Source organism: Saimiri boliviensis, chromosome X (assembly GCF_048565385.1).
Source record: "Saimiri boliviensis isolate mSaiBol1 chromosome X, mSaiBol1.pri, whole genome shotgun sequence".
NCBI lineage: Eukaryota > Metazoa > Chordata > Mammalia > Primates > Cebidae > Saimiri > Saimiri boliviensis.
Window position 1 is genome coordinate 102,630,350 of NC_133470.1, and position 15,466 is coordinate 102,645,815.

A 15,466-nucleotide genomic window follows, 5' to 3' on the forward strand; every position below is an offset into this window, starting at 1 on the left:
TTGAGACGGAGTCTCACACTGTTGCCTGGGCTAGAGTGCAATCACATGATCTTGGCTCACTGCAACCTCTGCCTCCCAGGTTCAAGCGACTCTCCTGCCTCAGCCTCCCGAGTAGCTGGGATTACAGGAGCCCGCCACCATGCCCGGCTAATTTTTTGTATTTTTTTTAGTAGAGATGGGGTTTCACTGTGTTGGCCAGGCTGGTCTTGAACTCTTTACCTTGTGATCCGCCTGCCTCAGCCTCCCAAAGTGCTGGCATTATGGGCGTGAACCACCACGCCCGGCCTCTTTTTCCATTTCTAACGCTCAGTTTCATAATCTGTATCAATGGCATTGAGAGGAACACACTCTCTCAAAAATTCATTACCAGTGGACTTCCAACCTAAACTTAAACTTCTAAACTAAAAGCACAGCTCCTTCCTTGGTTGGCATGATATTTCAGTTATCTGATTTTTGGAAGGGGTGCACTTAAAGAAAACATATGAGGGAGGACATGAAATGGATAGGGAATGTGAGAGGAGGACATGAAGCGTGATTGGGAAGGGGAGAGAACTGAGCAAGGACATGGTTTTAGATACAGTTTAGCCTTGGCTGGGTTCACAGGGGGAAACATTTGCAGGAGTCCTGCTTGAGGCAGGCACCAGGGATTTTGTATCCTAGAATCATTCCTTGGCTATAAGGGCGTATAGCTTCCGGTTCCCATCAGGCAAGGACAGATAATCAGAGGTCACAGGGGTAAGCTCCACTTGAAACAGATGTGGGATGGGGTGCTAGCCGGTGAAGAGACACGGGCAGGGCACCAATAGCATCTACTACACCCAGGTCCACAGGCTACAGCAAATGGATACTATTGAACATAAGTCACCATGGGAGTATATTTGGAAATACCTTCATAATATAAGAAACCAGTTTAAAGGAATGACATCTGTAATATAATGCTAATAAAGACTATGTATACTGTATACTTAAGACTATGCCTATTTTCCACCATTTGTTAGAGTTTTTTTTTTTCTTTTTTTGAGATGGAGTTTCACTCTTATCCAGGCTGGAGTACAGTGGCACAAATTCAGCTCACTGCAACCTCCGCCTCCTGGGTTCAACTGATTTTCTTGCCTCAGTCTCTCAAGTAGCTGGGATTACAGGCATGCACTACGATGCCCAGCTAATTTTTATATTTTTAGTAGAGATGGGGTTTTGCCATGTTGGCCAGGCTGGTCTCAAACTCCTGACCTCAGTTGATCCGTCTGCCTTGGCCTCCCAAAGGGCTGGGATTACAGACATGAGCCACTGTGCCTTGGCCATTTGTTAGAAATTTTAAAAGCCTTAGGTAGGCACAGTGGCTCACGCCTGTAATCTCAGCCCTTTGGGAGGCTGAAGCTGGCGGATCACTTGAGGTCAGAAGTTCCAAGACCAGCCTGGCCAACATGGTGAAACCCTGTCTCCACTAGAAATACAAAAATTAGTCAGGCGTAGTGGTGGGCACCTGTTATCCCAGCTACTTGGGAGGCTGAGGCAGAAGAATCACTTGAATCCAGGAGGCAGAGGTTTCAATGAGCTGACATCACACCACTGCACTCCAGCCTGGGCAACAGAGCAAGACTCCATCTAAAAAAAAGGGGGTGGGGAATTTTAAAATAGCTTATTTTAATAATTTGTGTGGGTGAATCTAGATAAAATTATAAAAACCACATGATACAGAAATGTTTCTACTTCCACACTGTGTATGGACTTTTAAAGCCATAATACCTGATATCTTTTTCTTTTTTGGAGATGGGAGTCTCACCCTGTCCCCCAGGCTAGAGTGCAGTGGCGCAATCTCAGCTCACTGCAATCTCTGACTCCTGGGTTCAAGTGATTCTCCTGCCTCAGCCTCCTGAGTAGCTGGGACTACAGTTGCCCACCACCACGCCCAGCTAATTTTTGTATTTTTAGTAGAGACACGGTTTCACCATGTTGGCCAGGCTGGTCACCAACTCCTGACCTTAAGTGATCCACCTGCTTCAGCCTCCCAAAGTGCTGGGATTACAGGTGTGAGCCACCCTGCCCAGCCTCCTGATACCTTTATCTAATAATTATTTAGCAATTGTATTTTATCTGTTATTTTGATTGCATCTCCTAATATTCTTTTTTTTTTTTTTTTTTTTTTTTGGATGGAATCTTGCTCTTTCCCCAGGCTGGAGTGCAGGGGCATAATCTTGACTCACTCCAACCTCCACCTCCCGGGTTCAAGTGATTCTCTTGCCTTAGCCTCCCCAGAGTAGATGGGACTACAGGTGTGCACCACCCCCCCCAGATAATTTTTGCATTTTTAGTAGCGATGGGGTTTTACCATGTTGGCCAGGATGGTCTCGATCTCCTGACCTCGTGATCTTCCTACCTTGGCCTCCCAAAGTGCTGGGATTACAGGCATGAGCTACAATGCCCGGCCTGCATCTCCTAATATTCTTAAGTGTCTTTGGGAAGTTTAAATTAGTATAAAACTAGAATAATAAGCATTTGATTTGATACAGTTTACCACAATTGCCTGTAGTATATGCCTACATTCATACATATCTTTATATATATGTTGTAATATATATCACAAATAATATGTAGATGGTAAATATAATGTGAATTGTCACCTTGATTTCAAACAAAACTCCAAGAACATGCATTTGCTCCTCCTACTATCTGCAGTAATTTTTATAACAATGGTAAACACTTAATAGCATTCACCATTGGAGAAATTTAAACACTGGATGTTTGAAGACAACCAGAGATGATTGTTAAAAATTGGTGGGAGGGGGTGTTCAATAATAGCATTGTGATTGCATTTGTTAAAAGTATGCATTTTAGAGACATATAATGATATATATGAGGATGAGAAATGATGTCTCTGGGATTTGCTTCAAAATAAACCATGGCATGTGGGGACAGGGAATTAGAAGGAATAAGAAACAAGATGGGAAATTAGTTCCTAATTGTTGAAGTTGGGTAATATGTTCATGGTAAGAACTTTCTGCAGGGCATTTAGCAATATGAATCAATGGACTTTAAAAAATATGTATAAAACTCTTTGATGACCGGGCACAGTGGCTCACACCTGTAATCCTGGCACTTTGGGAGTCCAAGAGGGTGAATCATTTGAGGTCAGGAGTTTGAGACCAGCCTGAGCAACATGGTGAAACCTCATCTCTACTAAAACCACAAGAATTAGCTGGGCATGGTGGTGCATGCCTGTAGTCTCAGCTACTCGGGAAACTGAGGCTGGAGAATGCCTTGACCTCGGGAGGCAGAGGTTGCAGTGAGCCGAGATCATACCACTGCACTCCAGCCTGCGTGACAGAGTGAGACTCCATCTCAAAACAACGACAACAAAACTCTTTGACTTGGGAATTTCTGTTCTAGAAATTTATCTTAAAGGAAAAATTAGACAAGGGCAGAAAGCTGTATGTACAAGAATGTTCATCTCAGCATTGTTTATTTTTAGATGTCTATTACCCATGTGTCCTATAAGAAAAAAAGAAGTGTTACTTCAGCAAAATAAAAACGGAACCTAAGATAGATGAGGACAGGAGATACTAACAAAACAGAACAGTCACAAGTTAAGGGTGAAAACAGTGCAGAAAGTCAATTTCCTCTATTTTGAGTGCACTTCAGTGGAAGAGGTTGAGAATCATTCTGAGTACTGGGATAGGAGACTGTTCTCTCTAGCTCATCTGAACCAAATAGTTTGTACTCTTTCCTTCAGATGGCTCTTTAGTTAAATATCCTGATGACCTCCCCAAGGCTTACTCCTGTTCCTTGAGTTTGCTGATCCTAGTTTTGAACCTTCTTCAGACCCTCTTGGAAAAAGCTGCTGTTTCTGCTGGTGTGTTTAACTTTTAAGCAAAATGGGAAAATTATAGAAAAGTTGCTGGGAGCCGGGCGCAGTGGCTCAAGCCTGTAATCCCAGCACTTTGGGAGGCCGAGGTGGGTGGATCACGAGGACAAGAGATCGAGACCATCCTGGTCAACATGGTGAAACCCCGTCTCTACTATAAATACAAAAAATTAGCTGGGCATGGTGGCGCGTGCCTGTAATCCCAGCTACTCAGGAGGCTGAGGCAGGAGAATTGCCTGAACCCAGGAGGCGGAGGTTGTGGTGAGCCGAGATCGCGCCATTGCACTCCAGCCTGGGTAACAAGAGCGAAATTCCGTCTAAAAAAAAAAAAAAAAAAAGGAAAGAAAAGTTGCTGGGTACAGTGGCTCATTCCTGTAATCCGAGCACTTTGGGAGGCTAAGCTAAGGTAGGAAGATTGATTGAACTCAGGAGTTCGAGACCAGCACACAAAACCCCATCTCTACAAATAATACAAAAATTAGCTGAGTATGGTGGTGCATGCCTGTGGTTCCAGCTACTTGAGAGGCTGAGGTGGGAGGATGGCTTGAGCCCAGGTAGTTGAGGCTGCAGTGAGTCAAGATCATGCCACTGCACTCCAGGATGGGTGACAGGGCAAGACACTGTCTCAAAAAATAAATAAATAAAAATTTAAAAAGAAAATTATAAAAAAGTTGCAGGAAAAGCACAAATAATTCCTGTATATCCTTCACCAAGATTCACCAACTTGTGACATTTTGCCCCATTTGCTTTATCTTTTCACATACACACACACATTTTTTTTCCTGAACCAGTTAAATTGTAGACATGACACCTCATTACTCCTAAATACTTCAGTATACATTTCTAAGAATAAGGGTATTCTCTTATATAACTGCAGTACAACTATTAGAATCAGGAAACTAACTGACACAATAGTATGTAATATTCAATTCACATTTACATTTAGCCAATAGTCCCCAAAATGTCCTCCAGAGCAAGATTCCCCCTTACCCCCAAATCAGCATCCAATTCAGGATGAAGCATTACTTTTAGTTGTCATGTCTCTTTAGTCACCTTTGGTCTGGAACAGTTCCTTAGCCTTTCTTTGTTTCTGAGGATTTTTTTTTGAGGAGTACAGGCCAGTCTTTCTGTAGAACATCCTTCAATCTGAGGGTCTCAGCTGTTCCTTGGTGATAAGATCAGCACTATTTGCAATAACAAAATGGCAACCATAAAACCTGCAAACAACTGTACAATGATAGGGAAATGGTTAAGTAAACTATGATACATCCACAAAATGGACTATTATGTAGCCACTAAGAATGATAGAATATACATACCTGGAAAGACATTTCCAATTTTTAAGTGAAAAAACTAGATTATAACTTAATAGATATGAACTTATTTTTATAAAAATAATATATATGCATAGAAATGTCTGAAAGATTTTACAAAACATACAGTGTGGCCTATGGTTACCAGAATTATGGGAGATTTCAAATTTTTACTTATCTGTATTTTATAATTTATGTGTAATAAACATCAATTCACCTGTTAATAGTAAAAAAAAAACATTTAAAAAGAGGCTAGCTTCTTGATTTTATATGTGAAAGATCATGGTGTGGAAAAGGGAATACAAATTACTTTTCTGTTAAAAAAAAAAAAAAGAATAAAAAGGACTTACTACCATGAACCAGCTAATTTCACTTACAATCACTTTATCTTCTATACTCCTTAAGACAACACAGTGGTTTAAGGGATATCCCCCCCGTTCTGACAGACGGGTCGGTGGCTGAGGCTGAGAGAAGGGGAAGGGTACCCTGTTCAGAGTTACAAGTTATGAGTGGCCAATCTAGGATTCAAACCCAGGTCTTTCAGACCATACCCTTATTTTACTTCATCTCACATTGCTCCTGTGTAGCCCTCCTGGAGGGCAGAACTAGGAGAATAAGCAGGTGGAAGTTGCAAGAAGGTGATTTTTTTTTTTTTTTTTTTTTTTGAGACAGGGTCTTGCTCTGTTTCCCAGGGTGGAGTGCAGTGGCGTGATCACAGTTTACTGCAGCCTCAACCTCCTGGGCTTAAGCGATTTTCCCACCTTAGTCTCCCCAGTAGATGAGATTACAGGCACGTGCCACCACGCTCAACTAACTTTTTGTTTTTTTGAGATAGGGTCTCACTTTGTTGCCCAGGCTAGAGTGCAATGGCATGGTCTCAGCTCACCGCAGCCTCAACTCCTGAGCTTAAGCAATCCTTCCACCTCGGCCTTCCCAAGTAGTGGGGGCTGCCGGTGCATATCACCATGCCTTGCTGATTTTTGTATTTCTTGTAGAGACATGGTTTTGCCATGTTGCCCAGGCTAATTTTTAAATTTTTTTGTAGAGATGAGGCCTCACAGCCAGGCACGGGATTACAGCTCACGCCTGTAATCCCAGCACTTTAGGAGGCCGAGGCGGGTGGACCACGAGGTCAAGAGATCAAGACCATCCTGGTCAACATGGTGAAACCCTGTCTCTACTAAAAATACAAAAAATTAGCTGGGCATGGTGGTGCGTGCCTGTAATCCAAGCTGCTCAGGAGGCTGAGACAGGAGAATTGCCTGAACCCAGGAGGCGGAGGTTGCGGTGAGCCGAGATTGCGCCATTGCACTCCAGTCTGGGTAACAAGAGCGAAACTCCATCTCAAAAAAAAAAAAAAAAGAGATGAGGCCTCACTATGTTTCCCAGCCTGGTCTCAAATTCCTGGGCTCAAACGATCCTCCTGCCTCGGCCTCCCAAAGTGCTGGGATTACGAGCATAAGGAGGCAATTTTTTTTTGAACAGCAGAATTGAAGAATTTGTGAAATGGGCTGAGCTCTCTGTACCTAGAAATGTTGAAGCAGAAGGCAGATGTCATTGAAGGATGTGGCAGAAAGGGCTCCTGGAGAGCAGCAGCACCGTTTTTCAGTTGTCTGCTGCCTGACTCCGTCTGGATACAGGGCTTGCAAAGTTGACTAAAATTCTCCATCTTTTGGTCTCACAACCTTTCATCTGGTGATTTTCACAGTTTCATAAGTAGGTATGTGTTTCAACTGTTCTTCTCTTGACTAGACAAGAATTACATATGTCTACATATGTATATAAATGCATTTTGGTTTCCCAGTGCACCTCAAGCTTTGAGTTGTCTCTGCCATGTGGCATTTTTCATAAGCAAATTGGTTAATCACCTCCATTACCCCTGGATATTACTGGCCTCAACCTCCCACTTTTCTCTTTTCTCTTCTACCCTTTCACTGCCCTGTAAAGTTCATCTCACCCTTCATTTAGACATTTTACCTTTGCCAAGGAAATACCAGAATTTATGTAGATTCCTATTAAATCTCTGTGAGCAGGGAAGGGAGTGGGTATAGTCTATGGAGGGTCCCAGCTAGTGGATTTTGCAATCTTGGTTTTATTATTAAGTGTGTTACTTCTATTCTTGGGTCACTTGCAAGAGCAGATTAGCAGAGGACCAAGTGACGGCACTTGGATTGTCAGGGACATCAAGTAGAGTCAAGACGTAAGATAACTGTCTGGCGCAGTGGCTCATGCCTGTAATACCAGCACTTTGGGAGGCCGAGGTGAGAGGACTGCTTGAGCTCAAGAGTTTGAGACCAGCCTGGGCAACTCAGCAAAACCGCATCTCTACAAAAATAAATTAAAAAAAGAAAAATAAGAAAAAGCCAACTGGGCACGGTGGCTCATGCCTGTAATCCCAGCACTTTGGGAGGCCAAGGCAGGAGGATCACAATGTCAGGAGTTTGAGACTAACCTGGCCAAATAATGAAACCCCACCTCTACTAAAAATACAAAAATTAGCCGGGTGTGGTGGTGCACACCTGTAATCCCAGCTACTCAGGAAGTTGAAGCAGGAGAATTGCTTGAACCCAGGAGGTGCAGGTTGCAGTGAGCCAAGATTGCACCATTGCACTCCAGCCTGGGCAACAGAAACTCCATCTACAAAAAAGCCAGGTGTGGTGGCACATACCTGTAGACCTAGCTACTTGGGAGGCTGAATCCAGAGGATCGCTTGAGCCCAGGAGGTCGAGGCTGCAGTGAGCTATGATTGCACCACTGCACTCCAGCCTGGGTGACAAAGCAAGACCCAGTCTTAAAAAAAAAAAAAAAAAAAAAAGAGAGAGAGAGAAACAGAGAGAGAGAACTGGAAAAACACCTATTGGTTTTTGCAGCAATCATTGGTAGACTTTGCTGGAGAAGTTTTTGTGTAGTTGAGAAAAGTGAAGGTGGGGAGACAGAAGCGAGTGTAGTGGTTTGATGAACAAATAATAAAAATACAGAAATTAAGATGTCAAGTGGTAACCTGACTTTCAAGAAAATTAAATGAGGAGAGAAATGGGAATTATATGACAAGAGGAGAAAAGCTAAACTTGGAAACACAGGTACAAGGGCCAACGTATTGAGAGATGGGACGGTCTTGGGTCTGTGCTCACTCCTTTAATCTCCACAACTCTATGAGTGAAGTATGATTTCTATTTGCATTTTATTTATTTATGAGATGGAGTCTCACTCTGTCACCCAGGCTGGAGTGCAGAGGCATGGGGTCTGCCTCCTGGGTTCAAGCAATTCTCCTGCCTTAGCCTCCTGAGTAGCTGGGATAACAGGTACTCCCCGCCATGCCTGGCTAATTTTTGTATTTTTAGTAGAGACAGGGTTTCACCATGTTGCCCCAGCTGGTCTCAAACTCCTGACCTCAAGTGATCTGCCCACCTCAGCCTCCCAAAATGCTGGAATTACAGGCATGAGCCACCGTGCCTGGCCCCCTGAATTATTTTCAAGGAAATCCCAGATACCCTACCACTTTACAGTAAGTATTTCACTATGTATATTTAAAAGATAAAAACTCTTATTTCTGGTGTTTTCTCATGATCTTTAAAATCTCTACTACATCTACAGTGATGTTGTTTTATTTTTAATATTGTTTATGCCTTCGCTTTCTTATTTCCTTTTTAAACTGTAAATTTTGATGTAAGTTCAAGCTTACAGAAATGTTGCAACAATAGTACAAACAATTCCTGAATACCCTTTACTCAGATTCACCAGTTTCAACAAATCTTGCCCCACTTGCTTTATCAGCTGCCTTCTCGCTCTGTCTCTGTGTATGTGTGTGCATATATATATTTTTTCAGAACCGTTTGTAAATTGGAGCTATTGTTCTTTACCTGTATTTCAGTGTGTATTTTCTAAGACATTCTTTTACATACCACAGTACAATCAGGAAATTTGGCCTTGAGTTGTTACTGCTATTCTCCAATCCTGACAATTGTTTCAATATCATCCTTTATAGTTACTTTTTTCACAGTCCACGATCACACATTACACTGAATTGTCTCCTGAACAAGGAAGAGTTCCCCAGAGTTTGCCTTTCGTGACATTGACACTTTTGACGCATCTTGGCCAGCTGTTTTGTAGAAGGTCCCTCGATTTGCGTTTGTGTGCTGCTGCCCCACGAACAGACTCAGGTCATGCATTTTTGGACGACTACCATAGAAATTATACTTGTTCTCAGAGTAGCACAGCAGGAGGTAAATAGCGTCATTTTCCCCCATTATCGTTGATGTTCTTTCATTGTCCATTCACAGTGGCGTCTTCCCATTGTAAAATTACTACTTTCCCCTTTGTTATTAATAACTTGTGGCTTAGTTTGGGGGTACATAAGTATCCTATTCCTCATCAAACTTTCACCCACTACTTTTAGCACCCATTGCTGACTCTCACCCAAATTAGTTATTACTATGATTACATGTGTGAGCTACTGTGCCTGGCCTCTATCTGTGTTTTAAAGATGAGATAATGGGAGTGGAGAGAGGCTTAATAAATTAAGCAAGCTTACATGGAATTTGAATCTGGGCCACAAAAGTCTGCATGCTTATGTTTGTAATAGTTTCTAGGTACTATAATGGGAAAGACAAAGGACAGAAGACTGATGTGGAGAACCTCAGACCAAAAGCCAAATATCTGTGGTGGCATCAGCCTGCATTGCTGTGGTTTTCATTAGCAGGTCATCTTCCCCAGATATAAGAGTGAGGCAAATTCTTGGCATGGGGAGGTAAAATGGTGGAAGACAATTGAGGTAAGTGGGGAAGTTGAGGTCAGTGGTATCAAGAGGTAACGGACGGCTGGGCACAGTGGCTCATGTCTGTAATCCCAATACTTTGGGAGGCCGAGGCAGGTGGATCATCTGAGGTCAGGAGTTTGAGACCAGCCTGGCCAACATGGTGAAATCCTGCATTGACTAAAAATATAAAATTAGCTGGGTATGGTGGCCCATGCCTGTAATCCCACTACTTGGGAGGCTGAGTCAGGAGAATCTCTTGAACCCAGGAGGCGGAGGTTGCACTGAGCCGAGATTGTGCCATTGCACTCCAGCCTCGGCAACAAGAGAAAAAAAAAAATGAATAGAAACTGCACTAGCTTATTAGCAATAAGAATGGGGACAGTGGATTCAAAAGAGAGTGGTAGGCTTTGTGGAACTTAGCAAGTAGATGTGGTAATCCAAGTCGACCAACTGTAACCCTACTGACTGATGGTGTCATTAACAAATAGATAAAAGTCAGGTCAGGACAACTTAGTTTGGGACTCACATTTGGGTAGCCAGCAGATTGGGTAGACATTTCCAGAAGAAGTGTTGAGACTTAGCACGAAGCTGCAGTGAGTGGAGGATAATCGTGTAGAACACACAGGTAGCACCTGTAAGCAGATTGTGGTGATAGGGAAGAATAATCCAAGATGGCAAGAGCAGAACCAGGTAACACTTCAGGGTAAGCAGGAGAGTGAGAAAAGGAGTGGTCTTGAAATAGGGTGGTACAGATACGGGAGCTAGGGAAAGAGATTTTCCAGGAGGGCATCAAAGGAAAAAAAGAATAAAGTTGTGACTGTTTCAAGTTTTGCATACATCTTTCTAGGAAGTGGCCTATAAACTGTAGGGTGCATTTCCAAGTTCCATGCAATGGCATATCCCCAGTTAGTAAATGCTCCAAAGACCACAATAAAGGCTGCCTAAACTTTTTCTCTCCTACCCTGCCTCTTTGCTAAGCAGCATATGTTTTCTTTAATGCCTTTTTTTTTCCTTTTCTTTTCTTTTTCCTGCATCCCCAGCACACTGGCTAGCTGCCCGAAGCTGTTTTGGGCCCATGGAATAGGTTGAAACACTTAAGAACGACTCTTCTAAGGGATGTCCAGAAAAAATGTTGTATTTGAGGATAATGCCAAAATTCCAGCTCTTTGATCTGTAACTTTCAGAAACTGCTTATCTTTTGTGCTTGCTCTCTAACCAGGAACATATGAGAACAGGGTCCAAAGAATTATTGCTTCCTGGTAATACTAAATCAATACTAAATATAGAACATAAGCCTATTGGGCTTAGGATCAGGAAAGTTTGAAAATAAGCCTTTGTGTTAAATTGTCTGGCTAACCTCTGAAATAAAAATAACAGCAGTCTTCAGATTGCTACAGTTCTAAGTTACAAATCTTTTTCAATAAAATTGTTTGGCTAATGTTATAAATACTAATTAGCACCAAATGTGATTTTCAGAATTAGAAAAAACTAATTTTCATGTAGCACTGATTAATCCTTCACTACATTCAATTTATTCTTTATTTTAAAACTTCCAGGCTGACTGACCAGCATAATTGGATATCCATGTTATTTTTACCAATTTATTTTCAGACATGCAGGTAACTGTTGCTTGAAATTGCTAAGTGACAAAAATAATAGCTCATTTTTGGCAAATGAGCTAAAAGCATCACGACATTTTTTCTGGTTAGGCTTAGATTTTATTCATAAAAGGACGAAACAACTACCTAGATGATTTCATCTTGTTTCACATAACTGACCACTTGTTAGGCACAGTCATAATTTTGGGAATGAGCGCCATCACATGACAGATAAAGGTTATAGGAGTTCTTTAACAAAACACTACATGACCCTTCAGGTGTCCTGAACAGAAGTACATATAACTCTGGACACACAGCAGGTCCATCTGGAAACAATAGACAGTGATGAGCAATGTTACTTTTCAGAAAGAAGGGAAATGATTCACCAGCTACTGATGTTAATACATGCGAAATAAGCCTTCTGATTTAACCTTTTCACAAATGAAACGTAGTGCCCCCTTTCTCAAAGATGATTCATATGTCACTTTCAGATACAGTCTATATGGGTTTTACAATAAAATCAAACCCCATAGAATTTTCTGGAGCGTGTGTGTTTTTTTCTTAAAGGCACCACACTTAAAAGCACTCTTCTGGAATGGAGAAGCAAGCAAGCTTAATCCCTGGAGTAGCTGGTAACTTTTACTTTTGAGACAGGGTCTTGCTCTGTTGCCTAGGCTGGAATGCCATGGGAGCCAATACAGCTCACTGCAACCTTGACTTCCCAGGCTTAAGTGATCCTCCAACCTCAGCCTCCTGAACAGCTGGGATGACAGGCGCATGCCACCACACCCAGCTATTTTTTCTATTTTTTGTAAAGATGGGGATCTCACTATGTTGCCCAGGCTGGTCTTGAACCCCTGCGCTCAAGTGATCCTCCTGCCTCAGCCTCCCAAAGTGCTGAGAGTACAGATGTGAGCCACAAATGGCTAGATGGCAATTTTAATCAAAACTTTAAATGTACATACCCTTGACTTGGCAGTTCTACTTCTGGAAATTTATCCTGAGATTACTTGCATAAAGGATATATGTAAGGCTGGAGAGAATAATTCCAGTTAATCCATACACTGAAATACCAGGGAGCTACTAGAAAAAAAAAAAAAGTGAGAAATCTAGATGTACTGACACCTTGTAATGTTGTTCAAGTGAAAAAAGATGAGGTGCAGAACTGTAAGTATGATTCTATTTATGGTAAAAACATTCTATTTTTTATTCATGATTCTATTTATGTTATATATGATTCTCTTTATGTAAAAATGTGTTATGTATATACAGAAGCATTTAGAAGAGTATGTATCAAACATTTCTAGGGAGTAGGCTTGTACAGAGGGGGGATTTTCATATTTTGCTTTATAGATCTTTGTATTTTAATTTTGCAAAATGACTACATAGCACTTTAAAAATTGAGATTAAAATGCACATAACATAAAAACCACTCTTTTAAAGTGTATAATTTATGATTTTTAGTATATTCACAAAGTCGTGCAATCATCAACCACAACCTAATTCTAGACATTTCACCACCCCAAATAAGAAATACTATACCCGATAATAGTTTCTCATCCCCCCGATGTTTCCTGCCCCTAGGAACCACTAATCTGTATTCCATCTTTATGGATTTGCCTCTCTGAACAATTTGCATAAATGGAATCATATAATATATGACCTCTGTGCCTGGCTTCTTAGCATATTTTCAAGGCTCATTGACATTGGCATATGTATCAGTAATTAATTCCTTTTTATGTCCAAATATTCATTTAATACAAAATCTGTAAATAGGTCTGATTTAAAAAATACTCAGAAACAACTTACCCCTCTGTACCAATTACTTTATAGAAACTCAGTAACAACTCTAAATCCAGCATCCATATTAAAGCATAGTTTATTTCTGTCTCCCCACTCCTAACACTGTCTTCAATATCTAGTCTCTCAGGTTCCCTTGAAAAGGTTACTCCCTCGGCCGGGTGTGGTGGCTCATGCCTGTAATCCCAGCACTTTGGGAGACTGAGGCAGGTGGATCACCTGCGGTCAGGAGTTCAAGACCAACATCACCAACATGGAGAAATTCTGTCTCTACTAAAAATACAAAATTAGCTGGGAGTGGTGGCACATGCCTGTAATCCCAGCTTCTTGGGAGGCTGAGGCAGGAGAATCGCTTCAACCTGGGAGGCGGGGGTTGTGGTGAGCCGAGATGGCGCCATTGCACTCCAGCCTGGGCAACAAGAGTGAAACTCCATCTCAAAAAAAAAAAAAAAAAAAAAAAAAAAAAAAGTTTACTCCCTCAAACAGTATTCTTGTTTTCATTGGAATATTATCATTCACACAGTAGAGCTAGCTAGCTCTTTGCCCAGTTGCATTTTATTTTTCTTATCTCCCCACCACTGCCCCACCCCCAGCATAAAAACCCACTTATAGCCACTGAGAGGTATAGGCAAAAGTGTCCTTCAGATGTTTACAGATCTGCTGTCTTCTGACAAGAATGCAGGTCTAATTGACTGACTTCAGTACACTGACCATATGTAGATCATGTCTGCTATCGTGTAACACTTTCCAAATACCACCATTAACTTGTACATTAATTGGTTATTTTATAGTTTTCATCTTCTGAGTAAAAATCACAAATACATTTTTGCTTTACATCATTAATATCCAGTTACCTCATTATCTGAACAAGGCAATATTTGGCAGCATTTGGCCTACAAACCTAGGACTTAGTCTAATATGTAAATATAACAGGAATTGGGTTTTTCTCTTAAAAAGATAAACCAGCCATCTGCTAGCCATAGAATTTTCCTAAGAAATTCTACCAGGTCCATCCTTTCGAGTAACCTTAGCAATTGCTGGTGACTGCTACTGAAAAAATAAAACAAAAACCAGCTTAAATAGTTTCAATTAGCTAAAGAATACCACACAACTCCCCATCTCCATATTTTTATGGCAATTAAAATGAGACTTTAAAATTTGGTGGCAGTTGGCTGGGTGCAGCAGCTCATTCCCTTAATCCCAGCACTTTGGGAGAGGCCGAGGCAGGTGGATCACGAGGTCAGGAGTTTGAGACCAGCCTGGCCAAGATGGTGAAACCCGTCTCTACTAAAAATACAAAAATTAGCCAGGTGTGGTGGCAGGAGCCTGTAATCCCAGCTACTCAGGAGGCTGAGGCAGAAGAGTTGCTTGAACCTGGGAGGCGGACGTTGCAGTGAGCTGAGATCATGCCACTGCACTCTAACCTGGGTGACACAGCAAGACTCCATCTCAAAAAAAAAAAAAAAAAAAAAAAAAAAAAAAAAAAAAAAAAAAAAAAATTGGTGGCAATTAAAATGAGACTTAATAATGAATTTTAAACACACACAGACACACATGTACCAGGCACTACTGGGTAACATTTGCAGTGAAGTACACCATCCTATGTTCTGGAGTTAATTAGAACCTGTTACTTGATTTTTTCCTAACCTACTCTGCAGGTTAGGAATTGTGTGTATCGAATGAGCATATCCTACTCATTATAACTTTGATTTCTGCCCTGGATGTGACAAACCTCAATATATGAACACTGTACTAAAAGCATACTGTCTATGGTAATCGTAGTACATTTAAAGCTGTTGGTAAAATCCCTTTATGACGAGGATATTAATCCTGTACCCATATTACCAATCTGATAAATTGTACTTGGAGCTTTAGTTTATTCTAAAAATAACCAGAGGATCTGATTTAAGCCATGGGTATCTATCTGAAACATGTAATTAAAAAAATAAGATGTGATGCAGTTCGATTGTACTTAAAAGATTGCAGTTTCTCTCCATGATAAAACCTCTATATTGTGGAACTCTGAACTGGATTCAAATTCACATTTTTTTCTCCCATACTTGTTTAATGTCCAGTTATTAAACAAACTAGGTATTTTACTCTGAAATAAAGCAAGACTAAAAGGAACACAATACAA

General features: G+C 41.2%; 1 protein-coding gene across 3 annotated transcripts in view; it reads right to left on the minus strand.

The window, feature by feature from the left end:
* The window catches only part of PHF6 (PHD finger protein 6), an 85,576-nt gene that overhangs the window by 13,380 nt on the left and 56,730 nt on the right, over positions 1–15,466 (minus strand). For 2 of the 3 annotated variants that reach the window (XR_012515657.1, XR_012515658.1), the window contains exon 11: positions 4,853–5,089. The gene's annotated coding sequence lies outside the window, so the exon portion shown is untranslated. Of the gene's footprint in view, positions 1–4,548; positions 5,090–15,466 lie in introns of those variants that run through there. The other variant, XM_074391771.1, reaches the window with a different exon arrangement.